Source organism: Bos taurus, chromosome 16 (assembly GCF_002263795.3).
Source record: "Bos taurus isolate L1 Dominette 01449 registration number 42190680 breed Hereford chromosome 16, ARS-UCD2.0, whole genome shotgun sequence".
NCBI lineage: Eukaryota > Metazoa > Chordata > Mammalia > Artiodactyla > Bovidae > Bos > Bos taurus.
In genome coordinates, this window is record NC_037343.1 from 12,816,925 (window position 1) to 12,840,395 (window position 23,471).

Here is a 23,471-nt window from a genome sequence, read left to right on the forward strand (position 1 = left end):
GTTTCCAAGTTAGCTTAGAGACAGCTCTGTGCTACTCATTAGTGGAAATGTTTTTAAGCCCATGGTGGCAGGTAAAGGAGAGGCCCATAAAATATTTATAAAAAATAGAATAAACTGGATTAGGAGTGAGGAGTCTGGTGCTAAATTGCACCACAATTCGAGTTGAGTCACTTAACCCCTTGACCCTCAGTTTCTTCATGCAGAGCTTACTTGGTGTTAGTACTCAGAAGTGGTTGTGAGTTTGAAATATTAACACCAGCTGTTTGGTACATGGTCCCTTTTCTAGGTCACTTGAAAATGCTATTTTTTATTGGCTAAATATGATTACCTAGGAAACAGACATTCTGTTAGTTAAATGACACATTGCTGGGAGAGACGTGGTGTGATAATAGAGCTAATGTACGGATAGTTTGTCTTTAACTTAGCCATGGTACCATGAACTCTCTGACTCTTACAGACAGAACAGGATGATGTGGCACAGTATATTCAGGGTTTGATCTTGGGTGCTTTAGAGGTGCATGTCATTCCCTGGGGGACCCTAGAGTTGTAATGAGGGAAAGCAGCAACTTAGTGGAATCTGACATTCCCTTCCTCAACTTCCATAAAAGAAGTTCAACTTTCTTTTGCACATATTTTTTGGTGTGTCTCCAAATAGTTTCAAAGTATTCTGCCAAGCATTTTTGAATATTACTGATCATACTCAACATCTTCACTTACACTTAAAAATCTACTTCAAAGTCACACTAGTCTGTGATTCTAGTTGCAAAAAGAGCTACAGCGTTAGTCCAAAAAAGTGTTAAGACCTTGGAGCCATTTTCCAACCTCGGCTCTACACTGGAGCCACCTCGAGAGATCTACAAATTGTGATATTCAGGAACTCCCCAGACCAATTTTATGGAGTCTCCATTGGTGGGTCTGATGAGTAGCCAAGTCGGAAACCACTGGCTTGGTGGGAGGGAGAGGTGATTGTGACTTAAGCTGGTGGGGAGTGGGGTTATGGAGAGAATGGACTGAGCAGAATTTCACAGATGGGCTGAATTCTGATGGAAAATAAATGGAGGCATTTTAGGACATGTATTAACATTCATTTCAGAGACTAGAGAAGGAGGAATAAAGATAGAGAAAAACAGAAAGAGAGAAACAGAGCAGGGGGAGTGAGGGAGGAAGAAGAGAGGTGGAGGAGAAAATTAGAAGTATAGCATGGCATTAAGACTTAGAAATAACTTCATATATCAAATTCTGACTCTATCATTTACTACAAGTGAAAAAATGTGGCCAAGTTATTCAATCTATAAATCTCCATTTCTTTATCTGCAAAATGGGGAATGAAAGGGCCTACTGATGAGGTTTGTTGTTGCTCAGTTGGTAAGTTGTGTTGACTCTTTGCGATCCCAGGGACTGCAGCGCACCAGGCTACCCTGTCCTTTACTATCTCCCAGGGTTTGCCAAATTCATGTCCATTGAGTCAGTGATGCTACTGAACCATTTTATCCTCTGCTGCCCTCTTCTTTTGCCTTCAATCTTTCCCAGCATCAGGGTCTTCTCCAGTGAAAGCTCTTCATATCAGGTGGCCAAAATATTGGAGTTTCAGTTTCAGCATCAGTCCTTCCAGTGAATATTCAGGGTTGATTTCCTTTAGGATTAACTTTTTTGATCTTCTTGGAGTCCAAAGGACTCTCAAGAGTCTTCTCCAGCACCACAATTCAAAAGCATCAGTACTTTGGCACTCAGCCTTCTTTATGATCCAACTCTCACATCCATACATGACTGCTAGAAAAACCATAGTTTTGACTATACAGACTCTGTTGGTGGTGCTATTGGTAAAGAACTTGCCCACCAATGCAGAAGACATAAGAGATGATATCTGCATCAGGAAGATCCCCTGGAGAAGGAAATGGATCCCCTGGAGAAGGAAATGGCAACCCAGATCACTATTCTTGGTTGGAGAATCTCATGGAGAGAGGAGCCTGGAGGGCTGCAGTTCATAGGGTCAAAAAGTGTTGGATGTGACTGAAATGACTTAGCACACACATGCTGTGTGTGATTAGTTGCTGAATCATGTCTGACTATTTGTGACCCCATGGACCATAGCCCACCAGGCTCCTCTGTCCATGGCGTTTCTCCAGGCAAGAATACTAGAGTGGGTTGCCATGCCTACCTCCAGGGGATGTTCTGAATCAGGGATCGAACCCAGGTCTCCCACATTGCATGTGGATTCTTTACCATCTGAGCCTCTAGTGAAGCCCAAGAATATTGGAGTGGGTAGCCTATCCCTTCTCCAAGGGAACTTCCCGACCCAGGAATTAAACCGGAGTCTCCTGAATTGCAGGCAGATTCTTTACTAGCTGAGCTACCCAGGAAACCCCAGCATGCACGTATGTACACCTTAGTCAGCAAAGTGATGTCTCTGCTTTTTAATGTGCTGTCTAGGTTTGTCATAGCTTTCCTTCAGAGGGGTAAGCGTCTTTTAATTTCATGCCTGCAGTCACCATCTGCAGTGACTTTGGAGCCCAAGAAAATAAATTCCATCACTGTTACCCCATCTATTTGTCTTGAAGTGATTGGATCGGATGCCATGATCTTAGCTTTTTGAATGTTGAGTTTTAAGCCAGCTTTTTAAATAACAAAATAAAAAAGTGATTATCTGTGGGATGTCATATTGAAAACAGACCACAAGGTGGCATCAGAGTATTTGAAGTAAGTGCATTTAGCTCTGCTTACTGCAAAAAGATTGGATGGAATGCTTCTAAAAATATTTTTTTATGTACATGACTTATATGTAAACGACTTAATAAAAATATGATTGAAATTTTGAATTTCAAGTATTTTTCTTGGTACTGTTTTGCTCTCAAATATGAGTGCGCACTGAGTAAGCATTTTTTAAAAATAAAACTGTGGATCTAGTCAGAAATGGAGGGTCAAAGATGGGAAGTGTAGAAAAGAGCATTCCACAGGCTGGCCAAAATGACTCCTTTTCTCAAAAGAATGCAGAATACACATATGTATCTATTTACATATGTTTATGTATACACATTCACTTATTACATATTCATGTATTATATATAAATACCTATTTTGCATATATGTTATATAATTATATAACATATAACAGAACATCTCTATCCGTTTCTCTGTATCTATTCCTTTTTATCTGTCTATTAAATCTGAACATATTCTTCAAAGGAAGCAGGCTGGACTGTTTTGTGCCTTCGAGCTTCTGAAGCGGCCCTGTCTCACATTCCTTTCCAGACTCCACTCAGAAACCCTTTTCTTTGTGAAGCCCTTCCTGATATCTCTCCCAGGTAAAAACCTTACTGTTTGCTTCGTTGTTCGTGGCCCCTTATTTCCTTATATAAGTTTTCCTCTGTCTTGAGACCTATTCAGTGCGCTTACTTACTTTCCTACCTGCCCTCTTTTGCTTAACTCTGAGTTCTTTGAGAAAAGAATTGTATCTTGCTTGGGTTTGACTCCCAGAGCTGGCACATAATAGGAGCCTATGAAATGCTTTGTGAATGAATGTCAGGCCTTCCATGCTGAGAGAACACTATGGGGAAAAAAATGGCAAAAAATAGAGAATGTACTTAAATTGTGGTCTACAATCTCAGCATTTTCTGACCAATGTTGATGTCAGTCATATTTAATTGATAATAATGTTCATGAATTTATGAATTCATTATGATATTTGACTAATATTATAAATTTGAAAATTGTCATTAAATGGTTACTATGTTCTTGCCTGGAGAATCCCAGGCAAGTGGTGGGCTGCCGTCTATGGGGTTGCACAGAGTTGGACACGACTGAAGCGACTTAGCAGCAGCAGCATCCTTCTCATTTCTTAGAGCATGGGGTGGAAGAAACTAATTTTAATAGATATGAAGAATAAATAGAGAACTGTTGCCATTGCCATTTTGCACATTAACTTGTACTGTGTAACTATCCCACCTCCCCATTCACTACATCTACGAAGCAAAGCAGGTCAATTAAAAGTAGACTCAGCATTGATCCTTCCATATGCTGATTGCTACTCCTTCATCAGCTAAGAGTTTAGATCTCTAGTTTTCTTAAACCCCATGTTTATAAACCTTCTGCTTATTTTCAAATAATGCACCAATGCTAAAACTCTGAGCCAATAACACTCAATTTTCAAGAACCAAATGTTCAGCTAGAGAGGCAGTCTCTTGGAGATGTGGACTAATGAATACCTTTGTGAGTGGTTTAGTTTCTTTAAAGAAAATAATTAAGTTTGCATTATGTAAAATTGGAACAGTATTTTCAGTGGCAATATTGTAAAACAAACCCAGTAATGTCTTAAATTTTTAAAAAAAATTTTCAAAGGTTACACTCCATTTACAGTTATTATAAAATACTGGTTGTACTTCCCATGTTGTAAAATACATTCTTGTGGCCTAACTTATACCCAATACAATCATAGGATGTTAATTTTCCTTTTTAAGGGTGGAAAATGGAGTTGACCAAGATCTCATTTCTGCTACAGACCGTTACACTGAAGAAACCACACACTCACACACACTCATAGGATACACATACCCTCTGTTCTGTCTCCACTAAAGGTCTTTAGTGACTTGAGATTGTAGGCAGGTGATGATCATGCATTCCAACCAAACCCAGACATCTCTCCTGATGTTCGCCGGGCAAGCTGAGAGCGAATGTAGAATCTGTCTTAGTGCACCAACCCTGTATTTCCTTAGATTTTTCTTAGGTTTCTCAGAGTAAAAAGAATAAATATCTATGTGACGCAGGAAGTCTAGAAGAGACGGAGACATTTTCTGTCCCTTACACAGCCATCCTTGCTTCTCCTGGCAGTATGGATTAAACTCTTTTTTATTCCTCAGAACACTTTATGTGGAATTTGTAAATGAAATTTGGAAAATATACAGCAGAATCTTAAGATTATGTATGTAAATAATTCCCCTAATTGTGAATAACTCTGAATGCCACATATTTCATGTCAATCTCAATTTATTCTTCCCAGAAATGATCCTATGCAAGCTCCCCATCCCAGTACCTCCCTGCCTCCACTTTCCACCGGGAACATATGTGCCTATTTTAGTCATTTCTTCCATGCTTTATGTAATCTTTCAGAACCTGTTTCTCTGTATGTGAGTTATGTACCACTTTGATGAACCATTTTCTCAACCTTCAATCCTACTCTTTTCCCGTTTATTAGCAAGATGTTTTAGAAATCTTACTCCTAGAATAGAACACATGTGGTTGATTTATAAAGGCACCCTCTCCTTCATTTTCTCTCCTGATCAATATCATGTTAGCACCCAGTGACCACTTACTGAATGCATGATTAATGAGTGAATGCACTGTTTGCAAGGCTACTGAGTTAAAGAATTTGAGAAGAAAGTGATTGCCACATATGAATATCTTGATTCCTTATTTTGCTTACGTAAGTATCAAAGATGAGTTATTTCATATATTTATTTCCTATTTTCCCAGTACCTAGCATAGTTTCTTGGAGAAGGCAATTGCACCCCACACCAGTACTCTTGCCTGGAAAATCCCATGGATGGAGGAGCCTGATAGGCTGCAATCCATGGGGTCGCTAAGAGTCGGACACGGCTGAGCGACTTTACTTTCACTTTTCACTTTCATGCATTGGATAAGGAAATGGGAACCCACTCCAGTGTTCTTGCCTGGAGAATCCCAGGGACGGGGGAGCCTGTTGGGCTGCCGTCTATGGGGTCGCACAGAGTCGGACCTGACAAGCAACTTAGCAGCAGCAGCAGCAGCATAGTTTCTTGCCCACACTGTGTATCATAACATTCTTTACCATTTCTGGGTCTGTAACTCTGTTTGTATATTGGTTCTACCATTTTTTAGCTGTGTTAACCATTGTTAAAGCTCAGTTCCCATTGTAAAATGCAGAGAATAATATCCAGTTAATATATTCCTTTTGAAGATTAAATGAGTTAGATGATGAAAACATAATTGATACCATCATCCGTCGCTGCTTAATAATTCACACCCAAATCTTAGTGGTACAAAATGGAAACTATTGTGTTATGCTCAGAAACTCAGATAGGGATCCTTGGAATCTGGGCCTCAGCTTGGAAGATTCAGATAGCTGTTGTTGCTGTTTTTATTGTTCAGTTGTGTCTGACTCTTTGCCACTCCATGGACTGAAGCACACCAGGCTTCCCTGTCCTTCACCATCTCCTGGAGTTTGCTCAAACTCATGTCCACTGAGTCACTGATGCCATCCAATCATCTCATCCTCTGTTACTCCCTTCTCCTCTTGCCTTCAATCTTTCCTATCATCAGGGTCTTTAGCAATGATTCAGTTCTGTGCATCAGGTGGCCTAAGTATTGGAGCTTCAGCATCCGTCCTTCCAATGGACATTCAGGGTTGATTCCCTTTAGGATTGACTGGTTTGGTCTCCTTGCTGTCCCAGGGACTCTCAAGAGGCTTCTCCAGCACTACAATGAGGGTGTATCAAATGCAGGGGCAGAATCTTAAGAAAGGCTCTTAATGCCTGATGGGTGATGACTTAAGGGGGCAGGCACCCCTGTGGCTGGGCACTGCAGCCTCTCTGTCTTGTTCGTGCTTCTGACAGTGTGGTGACTGGCTTCCAGGAGCACCAGTCCTAAGAGCGGTGTCTGGAAAGCACGTGTTTCAAGAAAACCAGGTGGAAATGCTGCAGCGTTTCTGACCTAGCCTCAGCTGTCACATAGAGTCACCTCCTTTATGTTCTCTTGGTTACACATTGGTCACTAAGTCCAACCTGGAACCTAAGAAAAGGGGGACTAGACTCTGCCTAGGAATGGGCAAGGTCACATTGCAGGGAAGCCCACAAATGGAGAATATTGTCGCTGTCATCTTTGTTTAATGCACTCCATCTACACAGAACTTGGCAATACTGACCAAAAAGAAAAACATTTTCCTGTTATTGTAAATGGTGATGTATCATTAAAATGTATATATATGTATATATATATTCAGTAGGCTCTGAACTTATTGTGCCCACCGGGGACAGTGGCTCACTCAGTTGGCTCTGCTCACTATTAGCTGAATGAATGTAAATGATTTGGTGACTGAGCTAGTTCTGTCTCCTGATCACACTTTGGAATCTTGATCTCCGATACTACCTGATATCTTTTCCTGGAGGGAGCTACAAGTTGACCCTGTAGATTCATGGTTCTGTGTGACTGTGAATGGTACACAGTTCTAGGCTGTGTCTCCCCTTCACATGGCAACATTGTGTGTAATGCTTCGGCCTCTTGGATCTGGGAAGAACAGAATGTCCAGGTTTACACAAGTTTTTAATATACATGTGTGATGAAATTGTCCTGGTCTCCCTTGCTGGTCCCTTGTCTTCTTAACTTCTAACTGGAATGCTCCAGGACTCAGTCCTTGCACCTATTTTGTTTTCTACCCAAACTCCATGACTTTGTGATGCCATCCAGTTCCATGGCCTTAAAAACCTATCTACTATTTATCACTGACACAATGGACGTGAGTTTGAGTAAACGCCGGGAGTTGGTGATGGACAGGGAGGCCTGGCGTGCTGCAGTCCATGGGGTCGCAAAGAGTTGGACACGACTGAGCGACTGAACTGAACTGAAAGTTATCTATCCATCCATCTGTGTATCTATCCATTCATCTCCATCAAAAACTTTCACATACACATAATTTCTGGCTCAGATCACCTACTGTTCACCTCCACATGGCTGACTGATAATAATTTCAAACTTAACATGTTCAAAACTGAGTTGCTGAATCATATCACCTTCTGACCTGCAAGCCTGCACCCAGAAAGCTCCTTCTCCTTCTGTCTTCCCCATTTTTTCGGTTTCTTGGGTTAAAAATAATTGGATCACTTTTGTCTCCTCTTTTCCTCCCACCATCTAATCCGACGCGGAAGGTAATTTTCTTGGCTCTGCCCTCATATTGTCACCGCTTCTTACCTCCGTGGCTATGGCCCTGGTTCCATCCTTGCCTCTCTCCTGCGTGAGAGTCTCAGAGCCGCCTCCCTGGTCTTGATGCTTATGCATTTGCCGCCTTCTAGTCGATTTTCAACAAAACTATCAGAATAAGTTTTTAAAAATATAAACTAGTTCTTTTTACTTATTTGTTCACAACCTTGTTATCTTAGTCTATTTCCTGTCTTACTTGGATGAAAGTAAAGTTCTTATAGTGGCGTAAGAGGCCCTATAAACGCACACACACACACACACACACACACATTTCCACCTTGCCTCCTCTCCAGTTTCTCCCCAGTTGCTGCTGCTGCTGCTAAGTCGCTTCAGTCGTGTCCGACTCTGTGTGACCACATAGACGGCAGCCCACCAGGCTCCCCCATCCCTGGGATTCTCCAGGCAAGAACACTGGAGTGGGTTGCCATTTCCTTCTCCAAGGCATGAAAGTGAAAAGTGAAAGTGAAGTTGCTCAGCCATGTCTGACTCTTAGCGACCCCATGGACTGCAGCTTACCAAGCTCCTCCGTCCATGGGATTTTCTAGGCAAGAGTACTGGAGTGGGGTGCCACTGCCTTCTCCGTCTCCCCAGTTACTTGTCACCATATCTATACTGTTCTCCTGCCAAGCATACTGACATCAGGGCCTTTGCAATTGTTCTTTTGTCCTGGATTTCTCGTTCTCTAGAAAGCTACAAGACCGGCTCACCCATCTCCAGGCTGCTGGACTCACGTCACTTTTCCCTGACGTCTTCCATCCTGTTTCCATCATAACCGCTCCATATGTCCCCAGCATCCTGCTCTGCTTTATTCCTCCCCCCAGCACTTTCCCCACCTGACATATGATTTATGCCCTTATTTTGTTTATTGTTTATTGCTTCACTGGAAAGCCAGTGCTATGAAGGCAAGACTTTTTGTCTGATATTTAGCTTATTTTCTCACAACTCCAGTCACCATGTCTCTCCTGGACACTCAGGAAATATTTGTTGAATGAGTCAATAAATTAATGTATAAAATATTATAATATGTTCTTATTCAAATGAAATAAAATAATTTACCATCTATCATATATTTATCAAAAATAATACCCATCTCAAAACACTGAATATATGTATGTATTTTATTTATTGGTTGGTCTTTCTGAGTATCCTAAGTTTATTTCAGGTTATTTTGTTTCTCTAAGAGCCTCAGTGGGCAGCAAGTTCTGTATTAACTGCTCTGTGCACACTGGTGAAGTTGCTCTAGTGAAATAGCTTATACATTAGGAGTCATTTTAGATGCTAGGAGAACCTGACTCAATTTGTATCTTCAACTTTAAATATATCATTAAAAATAAAAATTCCCTGTATCATTTTGGGAGATATTACCATGAATTTTTAAAACACTATTTTGTAAATTATTTTTAACAAGTAGGGGTACCTGTAGAGATTTCAATTGTAAGCTAAATGCAGAATAAGTCAGGTCAAAGCTTTAGTCAATATTATCAAATTATACATGTTCTGGTCTTACAAATATGTGTAGTGTATGACTACATAGCCAAGTGTAAATTGATTCTTCTTATATACATATAAGATCAAGGATATAATTTAGCAATCTTCAAGACCTAGGATGGTAGCAGTGAATTATGGACATCATAAAATTTAGATGTGTAATCTGGCCATGTGCTCCGTTTTTTCAAAGCTTATATGAAGAACTGTGTAAACACTACTGTTGTTTACTGAGCTCTCCTACAGATGACTTATTTTATCTCTGTAGATTCCTCTTCAAAGCCAGAGAAAATATGAGAAAAAAAAAAAAGAAAATGAAAAACCAAAGCCATATGTTTTATTTTAAAGGTGAACTCTTTTACTATATTTAAAAGACATTTCATACTATCTCTTTTCTTTAAACTTCAGTTCAGTTGTTAATTTGGTGATATGTTATTTGAAAAATATAAATTTAAATTTGAGTTGTTAGACATGATTGGTTAAAAATTTAGGAATATTGAGAACTGAGTAAATGTTTATGAACTGATTTATTTATCATTACAAAGCTTGCATTATAGAATATGTTTGCATGTATATTTATATAGTATAAGTAATGTTCTGTGATGTTAGGAAGGTTTCTTAGCGAGATATATTTAATAGAGTGAATGCAGGTGACCAAACCCTAATTCAGAAGGGATTGTGCTTGTGGGAGTGGTGTCCTCTGGCAGATGAGGGGCTCGTAATGGAATCCTTGATGTTATCGGACTCACACAGTCTAAAAAACTGGATTTGGATTGTGCAAACATACTGGGAAGAGGGATGAGGCTGGATGGTTCCCTAGAGATCTCCCTGAGCAGGGTTGGGAAGGCCCCTGGGACCTGGCCCATAACAAGCAAAGGTAAAGCTAGACATGGTGTGCTGCCCTCAGCCACAGAGCCTTGACGACCGTAGGCAAGTGGCGGTCCTGACTTCAGTGTGGGGGTTGGCACATGCCTCCATTCAGGGTCAAGGGCTCATGCCTGGGACTGAAATAAGGGTAAGCGAAGACTGAACCATTTGCGCTAAAGCATTTTCAAGTGTGGATGGACAGGCATTGTTCCTTAGCATTCCCTACTCAAAAGAAACTGAGAGCTGTTGAGCCCTCCCCAGAAAGAACCGCACATTTCTGCGTGGCATCATCTGGAGAGCCCCGGTGAGATAGTGCTGTCCCGTGACAACGTGCAGAGCAGCATCTCAGAGCTGCTCCCAGAGCAACATCCTTGGGACTCTCGGAAGTTGTCTGAATAGGTGGCCTTTGCCAGCGTTTGGAATCCTCTGGGGGAAACGTAGCAAGAGCCGTGAGAGTTTGGGTTGATGTCGTTCACATGGCCCTGCATGTCCTCGTAGGTCGGTCAGTCCTATGGAGACTCGCATGACATTAAAATCACAATGACACTTCCGCCTCATGGGCTTACACACGAGGATTAGATGGCTGGCCACGTCTGGCATATGAGTTGCTCAACAAAAGTTCACTAAATGGATGAATATTTAAGTATAATAGGAATGCTCCAGACAGACTCCACTTCTTTAGAATGTGGGTTTCTGTCCTAGGGTCTCAGTCTGAACTGAGCTCTGAGACTGGTTTTATGGTCTTAGAGGAATCACCTCTCCACTCCATGCTGAATTTTCCTCAGGGAATTCTTAAGTGGAGGTTTTGTGATGACCCTGCTGGATGATCATTTTACATGATGCAGAACAGCAGGAAACGCTGGCATCATGCCCCCTTCCTGATTTTTCTTTAGCCCCTTCGTGCTCATTCTCTCAAATACACATGCTTGGTGACTCTATTCCCTTTCCTTCAAGTACATCATCAATCATTTTATATTAATATGTTCATACTATTCATATTTAGCAGTAATATGCACCCCATTCTTTCTTATCCTTTAAAAATAGTTTTATTGAGATATAATTTACATACTATGAAATTCACATTGTAAATGTGTGATCCAATATTTTAGTAAATTTATAGAATTGCTCAACCTTGATCAAAGTCGAGTTTTAAAGCATTTCCATTTTTCCCAGAAGTCCCCTTCTGCCTGTTTGCAGTTAATTCCTGTTTTCACTCTGCAATGTACACTCAAGCACATATATCCTTCACAGATAATTGCATTTATTTTTGGTCTTAATAAAGTTTCAGCTATTAAAGAAGAAATATTGGGAGAATAAGTTGTTATTAACCAAAGAAGCTGAAATCAGGTAGCACAGTGACTACTCACACTTTTTAAGTGTTCCCATAGCACTACAGCCATAAGTATCTGAATCTGTTTTATTCTGATGAAATCTGGCAGGTGCCTTTAGCTCTCTGCCTCTCTGCCTAAGATCGTATTCTAAGGCACATGTGGTGCTGGGGAGGAAGCAACCTACCTAGTAAGAATACCACAGCAGGGTGCTGAGACAGCATCATGGCTCTGGGTCTATCCCTGTCTTTGCCATTTAGTGACTTCGTGATAGTGGATAAACTGTTTGATGTCACTGGACTTGTTTTCTCTTTTGTAAAGTGGGGAATAATACTTATTTTTCTTTGATTGCTGCATATGCAAGAGACATGGGTTCAATCCCTGGGTCGGGAAGATCCCCTGGAGTAGGAAATGGCAACCCACTCCAGTATTCTTGCCTGAGAAATTCCATGGAGAGAGAAGCCTGGTAGGCTACAGTTCATGGGGTCACAAAAAAGTCAGATACGACTTCGCCACTAAACCACAACAGCAACACATAGGTTAGTTTTCTCCTTGTCATCATTAACAAGGTTAAAACCAACTCTGTCTTCAGAGAACTCCTTTTTACCAAAGGTCTAAAGCTGTTAATAAATAAATAAGGTAAAGTATTTTTCATCTGCTTAAACTCTAAGGCTCATTAGATACATGGGTCGAAAATAATTAGTATCCATTTGAGTTACATTTTTGCATCAGTTGAATGACTAAAATCTTAATATTAGTAGTGCGTGTAGAGAATTTATCGAAATTTTAACATCATTCTACTTTTAAGTCCCAGAGATCTAATGTTTGACTCTCCCTGATGAAATGTGCCGAGAACTTTCATCTTTCCACTTGAGAAAGAATGTTAGGTTGCTCGTGGCACTCAGCAGGCAGCCTCCTACACAATGATACTGCAGTTTTCCTCTCTGTCAAGGTTAAAAGCTTAATGCTAGCTTGTCTTATAGGGTAGAAGCAAGCAATTTGAATTGTCTTTAAGTGGAAAGAAGTAGAAAGAGGAATTTATGAAATTCTTCAAATCCCACTTCTCAAACATTTTTGCTGTCAGCTTCCTCTGCTTTTGAAAGGAACCATTGTTGGTAAAGCTATCTGAGCCCTGTATCCCTGAGCGCTCTTCGTCTTGGGCGTGACAGCGAAAAGACTGCTTCTTTGCAGCAATACATTGCACAGCTTGAGAGAATTGAACAGTAAAGATTTCAGGTTCTATGTAAGCATTATTTCCTGTTAGGGTGCCATATTTAGTGGGTCAGCTGTCTTGGTATTGTTTGCAAAGAATATGTCCATTCGAAAGAGCTGAAATTTAAAAGTATGTGGAGACATCAATAAGCATTTCTCAAATACGGGTTTATCACAACCACAGGCTCCATTGTTTCTATTAAAACCAAATCAGAGATGATAACTGATGATAAATAACTTAATTCTACCTCTTGTTTGTCCATTGCATTGGTCAGAGAAACTTGCATCTTTTCCCTTTCCAGGGTTTCATCTGTTATCAAGTGTATCTATTCATCTATTCTCTTATTCTCTATTCTCTTACTATTCTCTATTATTTGCATATTTTATATTGACATTGAATTGGTTTTTATTGATCTAAAAACTTTTCATTTTTAAGTACAATATAAATGTACTTGTATTGTATTGTATTGTGTTGATGGAGATATATATTATATCTCCATCACACTGAAAAATCAAACCTCCGTATCCTGGCTTACACAGCCTTGTGTGATCTAGCACTGACCTAATTTTCTGACCTCAAGTTGAGCCATTCTTTTGAACAGTTACACTCTAACCTCAATCACTTTTTTTTTTGGCCTGCCCTTCCTACTTGAAAAGCCTTAGCACTCGCAGTCTCCTCTTTCTGGAATGTTTATCACTCTAATCATTCTATCACTACCGCTGCAGGTTCCGTTTCCCAGGAAACAGACTCTGCAATAGAAAGTAGGATATGAGAACTTCATTAGGGAATGCTCTTGGGGTCAGCATTGTGCAAAGGGGGGAAGCAAGTGTGCAGGCAGAGAAAGGGGGCTGCATCACAGCCTTATTAAACCCATAGCTGACCCCGAGAGGACTTGAGGCTGGGTTGGCCCCTCACAGTTGTCCGGGGTTGAGTCGAGGGGCCAGGTCTTCACTCTTCATCATTACTGGGAGTTATGGAAGGAAACCCCTTCATGGATCACAGCCTTGTCATGGTGAAGGGGCTTGCGTACCTCAATGAAGCGATGAGCCATGCTGTGCAGGGCCATGCAGGATGGATGGGTCATAGTGGAGAGTTCTGACAAAATGTCATTGGAGGAGAGAATGGAAAACCACTTCAGCATTCTTGCCTGGAGAACTCCATGGACAGTATGAAAAGGCAAAAATCAATGGACATGAATTTGAGCAAACTCCGAGAGATAGTGGAGGACAGAGGAGCCTGGCGTGCTGCAGTCCATGAGGGTGCAGAGGGTCAGACATGACTTAGCTACTGAACAACAACAAATTGAAGGAAAACTAATAAATTGAACTTGGCAGTGCCGTACCTGAAGAGGTTAGCCGTGTCCCACCAAAGGGAACTGGGGAGAAACCTTTGTAGATGAAAGGCCAAAGCAAAGTGAGAAAATTATTGATTGGCTACAGCTCAGTCCTAGTTGTCTATCTGTGGTTGGTTGTCCTTAGGTTTCAGTTTTGGAACCTTGAGGCATTTACAGGATGAGATTTTGATTTGCTTTCTTAGACCGCCACCACATTAGAGACGCCTCTGTCTGATGGTAAACTCATTTAATTTCATGCAACTGGACACTCCCAGGTGCCAACACTTTCAGCAGCTGGGGAATACCCACCAGTGCTTGAGGAATACCTGCCAGGGCTCCCGAAATACCTGTCAGTGCTGGGAGAATACCGTGTCAGTGCTGGAGGGATACTCGTCAGTGCTCAGGGAATACCTGGCAGTGCTTGGGAACTCTGGGTAGTCCATCACTGGGTAGAGACCAGCTGTCTCCTTCTGATTATTCAGATCTCAGCCTGAATGTCCACCCATCTAGAGGGGCTTTCTTGGTCACTGTGGCAGAAACACCCCAGGGCAACCCCAGTGAGTCACTCTTGATTCATCCCCTCCTGGAATGTGGGTGTCACCTGGGACTTGCGTTTGATGATGGAACATAGCTCAGAGGATGGGATGTCACACCCACAGTTAACGTTATGTTGTACATGGTTCTATCCTGGCAGATGGAACCGAGAGAGATTCTCACTGCCTTGCTGTGAGCTGTCTGTGAAGACGGTCTCCACACGTAGATGGTGGACCTGGGGCTGCTTCCAGCTGATAACCAGTAAGAAGCAGGTCTCCCAGTGGGATAACCCTGAGAAAAGTTTTGCCAGCTCACCTAGTAAGCCTGGAGCCGGGCCAGACCTCCAGAAAGAAGACATCCTGGCCACCACGTTGACTGCAGCCTTGTAAGACCTGCGAGAGGACCCCAAAATCTGACTCATGGAGCCTGAGATAATAAGTAGATGTTGTTTAAAGTCGCTAAATTAGAGGCAGTAGAAACCCCAAACAATCATGCTGTCTAAAGTCTACACTGAGTTATTCCCATCATATCTCTCTGTTGTACTTTGCACTGTGCAATATTTCATGATCTACATGTTACCTATTTTCCATCACTAGAACGGAAGTGACCTGGAGAGAATTTCTTGTTTGTCTCCTAGTTTTCTTTCCAGTATGTAGAGCAGGGTTGAGGGACATGTCTTTCCACAAGTGGAAAGACACATGGAAGTTGTCCTTCCTTATTCTCTCTGCCCTCACTCCTTTCCCCGGAGTTCATTTCTGTTACCACCTTCAGTTCCAGTTGTATTCAATCATGCATATACATATTCACATATGTAACATTAAAGCACTCTAATGTGGTTTTACTTTATGTTTCATTCTTTGGCTTGCTGTTTCCAGTTAGCATTTCAGAAATAGCTCCATTATCACTTCCCATTCCTTTAATTCTCTTTTCATTACTGCATAGGATCACATAGTATGCTTCCCTGGTGGCTCAGTTGGTAAAGAATCAGCCTGCAATACAGAGGAGACGTGGGTTTGATCCCTGGGTCGGGAAGATCCCCTGGTGAAGGAAATGGAAATTCACTCCAGTATTGTTGCCTGGAAAATCCCATGGCCAGAGGAGCCTGGTGGGCAAAGTCCATGGGGTTGGGAGAGTCAAGCACAAATTAGTGACTAAACCACCACCCATCACATAGTATAGATGCGTTGCTGTTTAGTTAACGTTTCCTTGGTAACATTTAGGTTTTTCCATTTTTAAACAATATCACTGTTATTTAAGTCATACAATTTCTTCTTTACGTACACTTTCACGTAGATTTGTTCATGTAAATATATTGGTGTATAATAGATCCTAAAAATGGAATTGCTAGAATATAAGTGGTGCATGTTAGATTTCTACCAGTTTTTCTTACCTGAGCTGTTTCAATAATTTATTAGGAGATCATGTTACCTCCTGGTCTTCCTCACTCCTGCGTCCTGCAAACTTTTAGTGTGTCACTAACATGTCTCTACAGTCCATGGGGTCGCTAAGAGTCAGACATGGCTAAGCAACTTCACTTTCACTTTTCACTTTCATGCATTGGAGAAGGAAATGGCAACCCACTCCAGTGTTCTTGCCTGGAGAATCCCAGGGATGGAGGAGCCTGTTGGGCTGCCATCTATGGGGTCGCACAGAGTCGGACACGACTGATGCGACTTAGCAGCAGCAGCAGCGTATCTCTGATAATGCAACAAAGAACCTTAAACCTTTCAGTGTTTCCTTATAGTCTAAGAAATAAAGTCTCACCTTCTTAATTGGGCATTCACAGCTGCTTTTGTATTTTCTGAAACTTCTAGCCTCACACAGAACTGTCTGCGTCCCATGAATGAGTTTACAGGGAGATCCGTTCTCCAAGCATTTCTGGCAATCTGTCTTCTGCATGTCTCTTTTACTTCTTCCCTCCCCAAAAAGGCTAACCTCTGCCTGCCCCTGACCTTGCATGTAGCTCCAATGCTGTCTTTTCTAATTAAATATTTCTTTAGTTTCCTAGTCATTGACAATGCTTTTATATTGTAGAGTTTTTTAATGGTTCACAGATACTTTACGTAGTTTTACATTCTTTAATTCTTAAAAAAATTATTTAATTTTTATATTCTTTAATTCTGGTAATAGTATAAGTTTTGCAGATGAGCAGACTGAAGTTAGAGAATTTAAATGATTGATTAAAGCCTGCTGCTTTTTAAGGGGCAGAACTGTGGTGTAGAAACTTCTAATTCTAAGTCCAGTGCACAGACTTCTATGCCTTGGCTGTCTTTCTTCCAAGTCTCTGCTGTGCTGCTTCTGGGCTAGTCTAGTCTTTGCTGCTTATCCAAAAATGTAAAATGATGTACATTTTGCATTTTCCTTTGTTATCATGTATTCCCTTCTAGAGCATAAGTTCCTTAAAGTCAGGAGCTTCACTTAACTTAATTTTTGAAAAAATTCCCACCACTTCTTATTATGTCAGCAATGTTTAGTCAGTGAGCAAAGATGAAGGAATCAATTACATATCCATCACATTCAATAGGGGAAAGCAAGCTGTATTTGGACAGAGAAAAGCCTGGTTGAGGCTGGCCAAGACAACCTCCTCTTTGTGGTCTGTGCTTGGGTTTGCATCTTACCAGCGTCTAGGATGAGCTGCCCTCCCTGTGCAGGGTCTGTGCACACGTGGTTGGTCCCCAGGCACCCAAGCACATGACTCAGCCAGTATTTTCACAAACCAGCTTATAAAAGGTGTATATAGCACACTTTCTAATACCACCTGATTGTTAGTCATCAGTCTAAGGAACTGGGCAGAGATTTTAGCCACTTTGAGTCACTTAGACTTTGAGTCACCTCCAGCAGACTGAATGTCAAATTCGCTCTCCCTCCCAGGACCAGAGGCTTTCCTGGGGCCAGGTCAGGGCAAGGCTGCTCCTACTGCATCACATGAGAACAAGCAACTCTAGTTTACAGAGAAATCTATAAAGCCATCACGCATACTCAGAGACTAACCCTCAGACCCAAGTGGAAATTGAAGATGCTCGCACAAATACGGGTTGGCCAAAAAGTTTGGGTTTTTCCGTATCATCTTATGGAAAAACCCAAATGAACTTTCTGGCCAACCCAATATTTTAAACATTGATTTTCTTCATTCTTTTAAGAATTCTTGACATATATCATGAGTGATTCTTGACATATATCATTAATTCCCGCTAAGAACCATATTATCAAAGATTATTCACCTTGATAAGAAAACTGATTCTCAGTGAAATCAAGATGAAGTCATGAATTCATTACTGCTTATAATTAGACCAGCGTCTTTTCCATTTTTCCAGCCCCCAATGGTCTGCCTGACAACTGGATAAAAGAAGTTGCTGGAGGTTATAAGCAGGTCTTAAAGGCTGGGGTGTATTAAAAATTTGTGAACAGGGCTCTCATTTTTCCTCAGTAGAAGTATACAATTCTAAGCCTTCCTCATATTTTAGTTTGTTGTTAAATTACATAAGGGCTTCCCTGGGTGGCTTAGGTGGTAAAGAATTTGCCTGCAGTGTGGAAGACCCGGGTTCCACCCCTGGGTTGGGAAGATCCCCTAGAGACACAAATGGTAACCCACCCCAGTATTCTTACCTGGAGAATTCCATGGACAGAGGAGCCTGGAGGGCCGCAGTCTGTGGGGTTGCAAAGAGTAGAACACAACTGAGTGACTAACACACAAATTACACAAGTAGTGTTTGTGAAAAATAGATATATTTCCAACAGCACTGAAGCATATGAACAGTGGAAGCCTCCATTGTCCCCCTGCTTTTATTTCCATGAGTAGGAACTGTTAGCATTTTGGGTTATATATTTCCAGGTGTGGGAGGGCAAGAGTGTATAAGATATATTCTCATTAGTGCACTATTCAGCAAGCTCTTATTTTCTTTCCAGAATATATCACACATCCCTTCCATGTTAATACATAACTTCCATCTTCCAGTTCCCTCTGCCTAGAGGCTGACTTTTACACAACTTCCTCTATAAGATGGGCCTTGTTTATATTCATGTATTTGCTTGTCCAACCATCTGGGAAAGATTGTAGTCAGAAGTGAGGCAGTGTGGATGGCAGGGTCTGCATTACTCTGTGACTCTAGGCAAGGTGGGGGGAGGTGGGAGGTGATGAGGGCTTCTTGGCCTTTGACCCCACCTTGTTTGAGTTCAAAATGATCTTTCCTCGCAACAGAAGGATCACTCTTAATATTTGAGAGGAAGCTGTAAAACAAAGTAGAACATTTTTCTTTTTAATTATTGATTACTGAGTCATACCATCCTCTGGATACTTCTCTGGAGATTTGGAAGAAAAAGTCTTTAGCTTGTCAATTGCATTTTCATTTCATAGCATTGACTGGGGGTTTCTAATGGCCTGTGTATTTTTAAACAGGCTATTTTTAGAACAGTTTTAGATTCATGACAAAAATAAGAAGGTGCAGAGATTTTCCCTATGCACCCTGTGTTCTCATACGCATACCCTTGTCTGTTATCCATGTCTGGCATCAGAGTGGTGTATTTGTTAAATCTCTCAACTTAAATTGATACTTTATTCTCACCCAAAGTCCATTGTTAACATGAGAGTTCACTCCTGGTGATGTGCAGGCTATGGATTTGGAAATATTTAATGATACACATGGACTTCCCAGGTGGCACAAGTGGTAAAGAACTCGCCTGCCAACACAAAGATTTAAAAGATGCAAGTTCAATCCCTGGGTCGGGAAGATCCCCTGGAGGAGGGCATGGCAACCCAGTCTAGTATTCTTGCATGGTGAATCCCATGGACAGAGGAGCCTAACAGGCTACAGTCCATAGGGTTGCCAAGAGTTGACACGACTGAGCAGCTGAGCATGCACTTGCATGCGCACACACACACACACACACACACATCATTCTAGTATTATTTAGAGTAGTTTCACTGCCCTAAAAATCTTTTGTACTCCATCTATTCATCTCTCTCTCCCTCCAGTCTCTGGCAACTATCAATCATTTTAAGGTTTTCATAGCTGAATAATATTACTTTTGCCAGATGTAGCATGATTTATCCATTTCCCTCCTGAAGGACCACTTGTTTGCTTCCAAGTTTTAGTAGTTATGAGTCAAGATGCTATAAACATGCATGTGCAGGTTTTTTGTGTGGACATAAGCTTTGAACTTCTTTGGGTAAAGACCAAGGAATGCTATTGCTGGATCATAGAGTCCCTTGGACTGCAAGGAGATCCAACCAGTCCATTCTAAAGGAGATCAGTCCTGGGATTTCTTTGGAAGGAATGATGCTAAAGCTGAAACTCCAGTACTTTGGCCACCTCATGCGAAGAGTTGACTCATTGGAAAAGACTCTGATGCTGGTAGGGATTGGGGGCAGGAGGAGAAGGGGACGACGGAGGATGAGATGGCTGGATGGCATCAGTGACTTGATGGACATGAGTCTGAGTGAACTCCAGGAGTTGGTGATGGACAGGGAGGCCTGGTGTGCTTCGATTCATGGGGTTGCAAAGAGTTGGGCATGACTGAGCGACTGAACTGAACTGAACTGATGATAAGAATAGTTTTATAAGAAACTAAGGAACTGCCTTCCCAAGTGTCTGTACCATTCCGCATCCTCACCAGAGATGACTGAGCTTTCCTGCGTCTCCACATGCTCATCAGCACTTGCTGTGGTCAGTGTTCTGAATCTGGGCTATTGTAATGGGCATGTCGCGGGATCTTGTTTTAATATGTTTCCTTGATGATGTATAATGTGGAATATCTTTCCCTATGTTTATTTGCCATTTACTTATCCTCTTTTGTGATGTGTCTGTTAAAGTATTTGGGCCATTTTGTAAGAGGGTTGTTTGTTTTCTTATTGTGGAGTTTAAATAGGTTTTTGGGTTATTTTGGACAATAATTCTTTATAAATTACATCTTTTACAAGTATTTACTCCTAGTCTATGACTTGTCTTTTCATTCTTTTGACAAAATTTTGGGCAGAAGAGAAAATTTTAATTTTAACCAAGTCCAGCTTATCAATTTCATGATTTGTGCATTTTGTGTTGTATCTAAAATGCTATACACAATATCTATCTAGATTTCCTCCTCTGTTATCTTCTAGGACTTTATAATTTTGCATTTTACACTTAAGTTTGTGATCCATTTTGAGTTCAGTTTTGTGAAGGATGTAAGGTCTGTGTCTAGAGTTTTTATTTATTTATTTGGGTGTGGATGTCTAGTTGTTCCAGCACCATTTGTTGGAAAGACTATCTTTGCTGCATTGTATTGCCTTTGCCCCTTGTCGAATATCAGTTGAATGTATTTATGGGCCCATTACTGGGCTTTGCATTCCGTGCTTTTGATCTGTCTGTTATTTTGCCAGTACCACACTGTCTTGATTACTGTAGCTTTACTGCTAAGTCGCTTCAGTCGTGTCCGACTCTGTGCGACCCCATAGACGGCGGCCCACCAGGCTCCCCCGTCCCTGGGATTCTCCAGGCAAGAACACTGGAGTGGGTTGCCATTTCCTTCTCCAATGCATGAAAGGGAAAAGTGAAAGTGAAGTCGCTCAGTTGTGTCCGACTCTTCGCGACTCCATGGTCTGCAGCCTACCAGGCTCCTCCGTCTATGGGATTTTCCAAGCAAGAGTACTGGAGTGGGGTGCCATTGCCTTTTCCAACTGTAGCTTTACAGTAACTCTTAAACTTGGGTAGTTCTCCTCTATATCAGTCCCTGAAAACTTTGCAATTTGTAATGCGATTACATCTATTTTTTCCAACATAGAGAATATTTTTTTCTGCTACTTATTTTGTTGTTATTGTTGGAAATACAGCTCAAATAAAAGTCAAAAAACAGAAATTGTATTGAAGATCACTTTCCCTAGCAGTTGTGAGTTACTGCGTCAGCACTGATGAACTATCTCGCCTCATTCCCTTTATTTCCTTGATTCATGAAATATTCATGAATTTTGTCTTTAAGGACAACAAAATTTTTATAGTAGATTCTTCATTAAAGGACAATTTGGGGGTGATCATTTTGAATTTAAAAAGTATTTTATTGATGTGTACTTGATTTACTATATATATATATTTTTTCATATTCTTTTCCATTATGTTTTATTATAGGATACTGAATTTAGTTCCTTGTGCTATATAGTAGGGCCTTGTTATTTATCCATCCTATATGTAATAGTTTACATCTGCTAATCCCAAGCTCCCAATCCATCCTTCCCACATACCCCTGCCCCCTTTGCAATGACAAATCTGTTCTCTAAGTTTGTGAGTCTGTTTAGCAGATAGATTCATTTGTGCCATATTTTAGATTCCACATGTAAGTGATATCATATGGTATTTATCTTTGTCTCTCTGACTTACTTTACTTAGTATGATAATCTCTAGATCCACCCTGCAAATGGCATTATTTGATTCTTTTTTATGGCTGAGTATTATTACACTGTTTGTATATTACTTTTAACTTTTTATGTCAAATAGTAGTAATAGGAATGATATTTGGAGAAATCCTATGCACATTTACCAACTGATTTTTTTATTCATATCAAAAGCATAGGGTTAAAATGTTATGATACACTGCTATAGTAAATACTCAAGAAAGTGTTTCCTTTCATTTTTAGGGAAGGGTTGAGGAATAGATATATAATATTTGCATGACTTTGCATTCCAGCACTTACAATTGAAGACTGATACTGTAGATGTATTTGCAGTTTGCCCAATATTCAAACAATACAAGACACACCATTTTAAGTGTGTGCAATTAGGAGATTATGTTCTTTCCTTCTTCATCCTTATCTATACATGGTGGAATTTCCCCTTTCTCAAAATTTGAACTATTGGATGTTTTTCTGTTCTGTGTAATCTTTCTCAAATTAAACACTTACAGCTTTAAAATGGTTATATGCATTGGACATTCAATTTTGAATATTTGTTTCCAATTTTTTTAACCTACCAAATGACAGTTTAATATTAACTAAATGGCTTACATGTCAAATCTGTCACCATCTTACATTTTTTTTGTTTTACCAGTTGTGATTAGCAGAAAATTTGTGGGTGTTGTGACCATTCATTACTGCAAACAAACAATGTTATGACATGTATTGTACTTCTACTCGTATTTTAAAGTAACTTCTCAGTATTCAAAATGCATTGAGTTTCTTCTCTGGGCAATATAGCACCTTCTCCTTCTTCCACAAAACACCTGGAATAGGATGCAAGTCTTGGGCTTCATGTGGATTTTCGAGATGTGAAAGAAACCATCTCAAAAGATAAAGCGTGGATTGGTAGAACCATATATTCATTTCCTCATTAAGCATTTATTGGGCCATTATTCAGTGTTCAGAATTTCTGTTTAAAGCACCTAAAGATAACAATTCAGTTTGATAGGACTTCATAAATATACTTCATAATTTAGATTTAGGTTTCCACGGTTTTTATCAATTTAGTCACATACAAGTGTGGCTGTTTGATCATATTCTATTTCCTGGCTTCAACATTTCAAGCCTCTCCAGGGCAGAAATGAAAGATTATGAGTATGCTACATTTCTATAGCTCTTTCATTTTTTTCCCCAACCCTAGCTTACTTTCATGTCTGCAATAAAAATTTTGATCCAGGTCGGATTTATGTGAACATTATTTTTTTTTTCAGATTGACCTACCCCGTGACTGAATTTTGCAATGAATCCTTATCAGGTTGTTATACACCATTGCAACTGGGCACCTTAAAATTAGATGGAAAGAACAGAGGATGTTGCCAGAGGATGTGCTGACTGGATAAAAAGTAG

General features: G+C 40.6%; 1 long non-coding RNA gene across 2 annotated transcripts in view; it reads left to right on the forward strand.

Annotated features, from left to right (window-relative positions):
* Nucleotides 1-23,471, forward strand: part of LOC107133222 (uncharacterized) — an 85,088-nt gene that overhangs the window by 28,421 nt on the left and 33,196 nt on the right. For both annotated transcript variants that reach the window (XR_009490818.1, XR_009490817.1), the window contains one exon: nucleotides 23,336-23,467. This is a non-coding gene — a long non-coding RNA (uncharacterized lncRNA). The remainder of the gene's footprint in view (nucleotides 1-23,335; nucleotides 23,468-23,471) is intronic.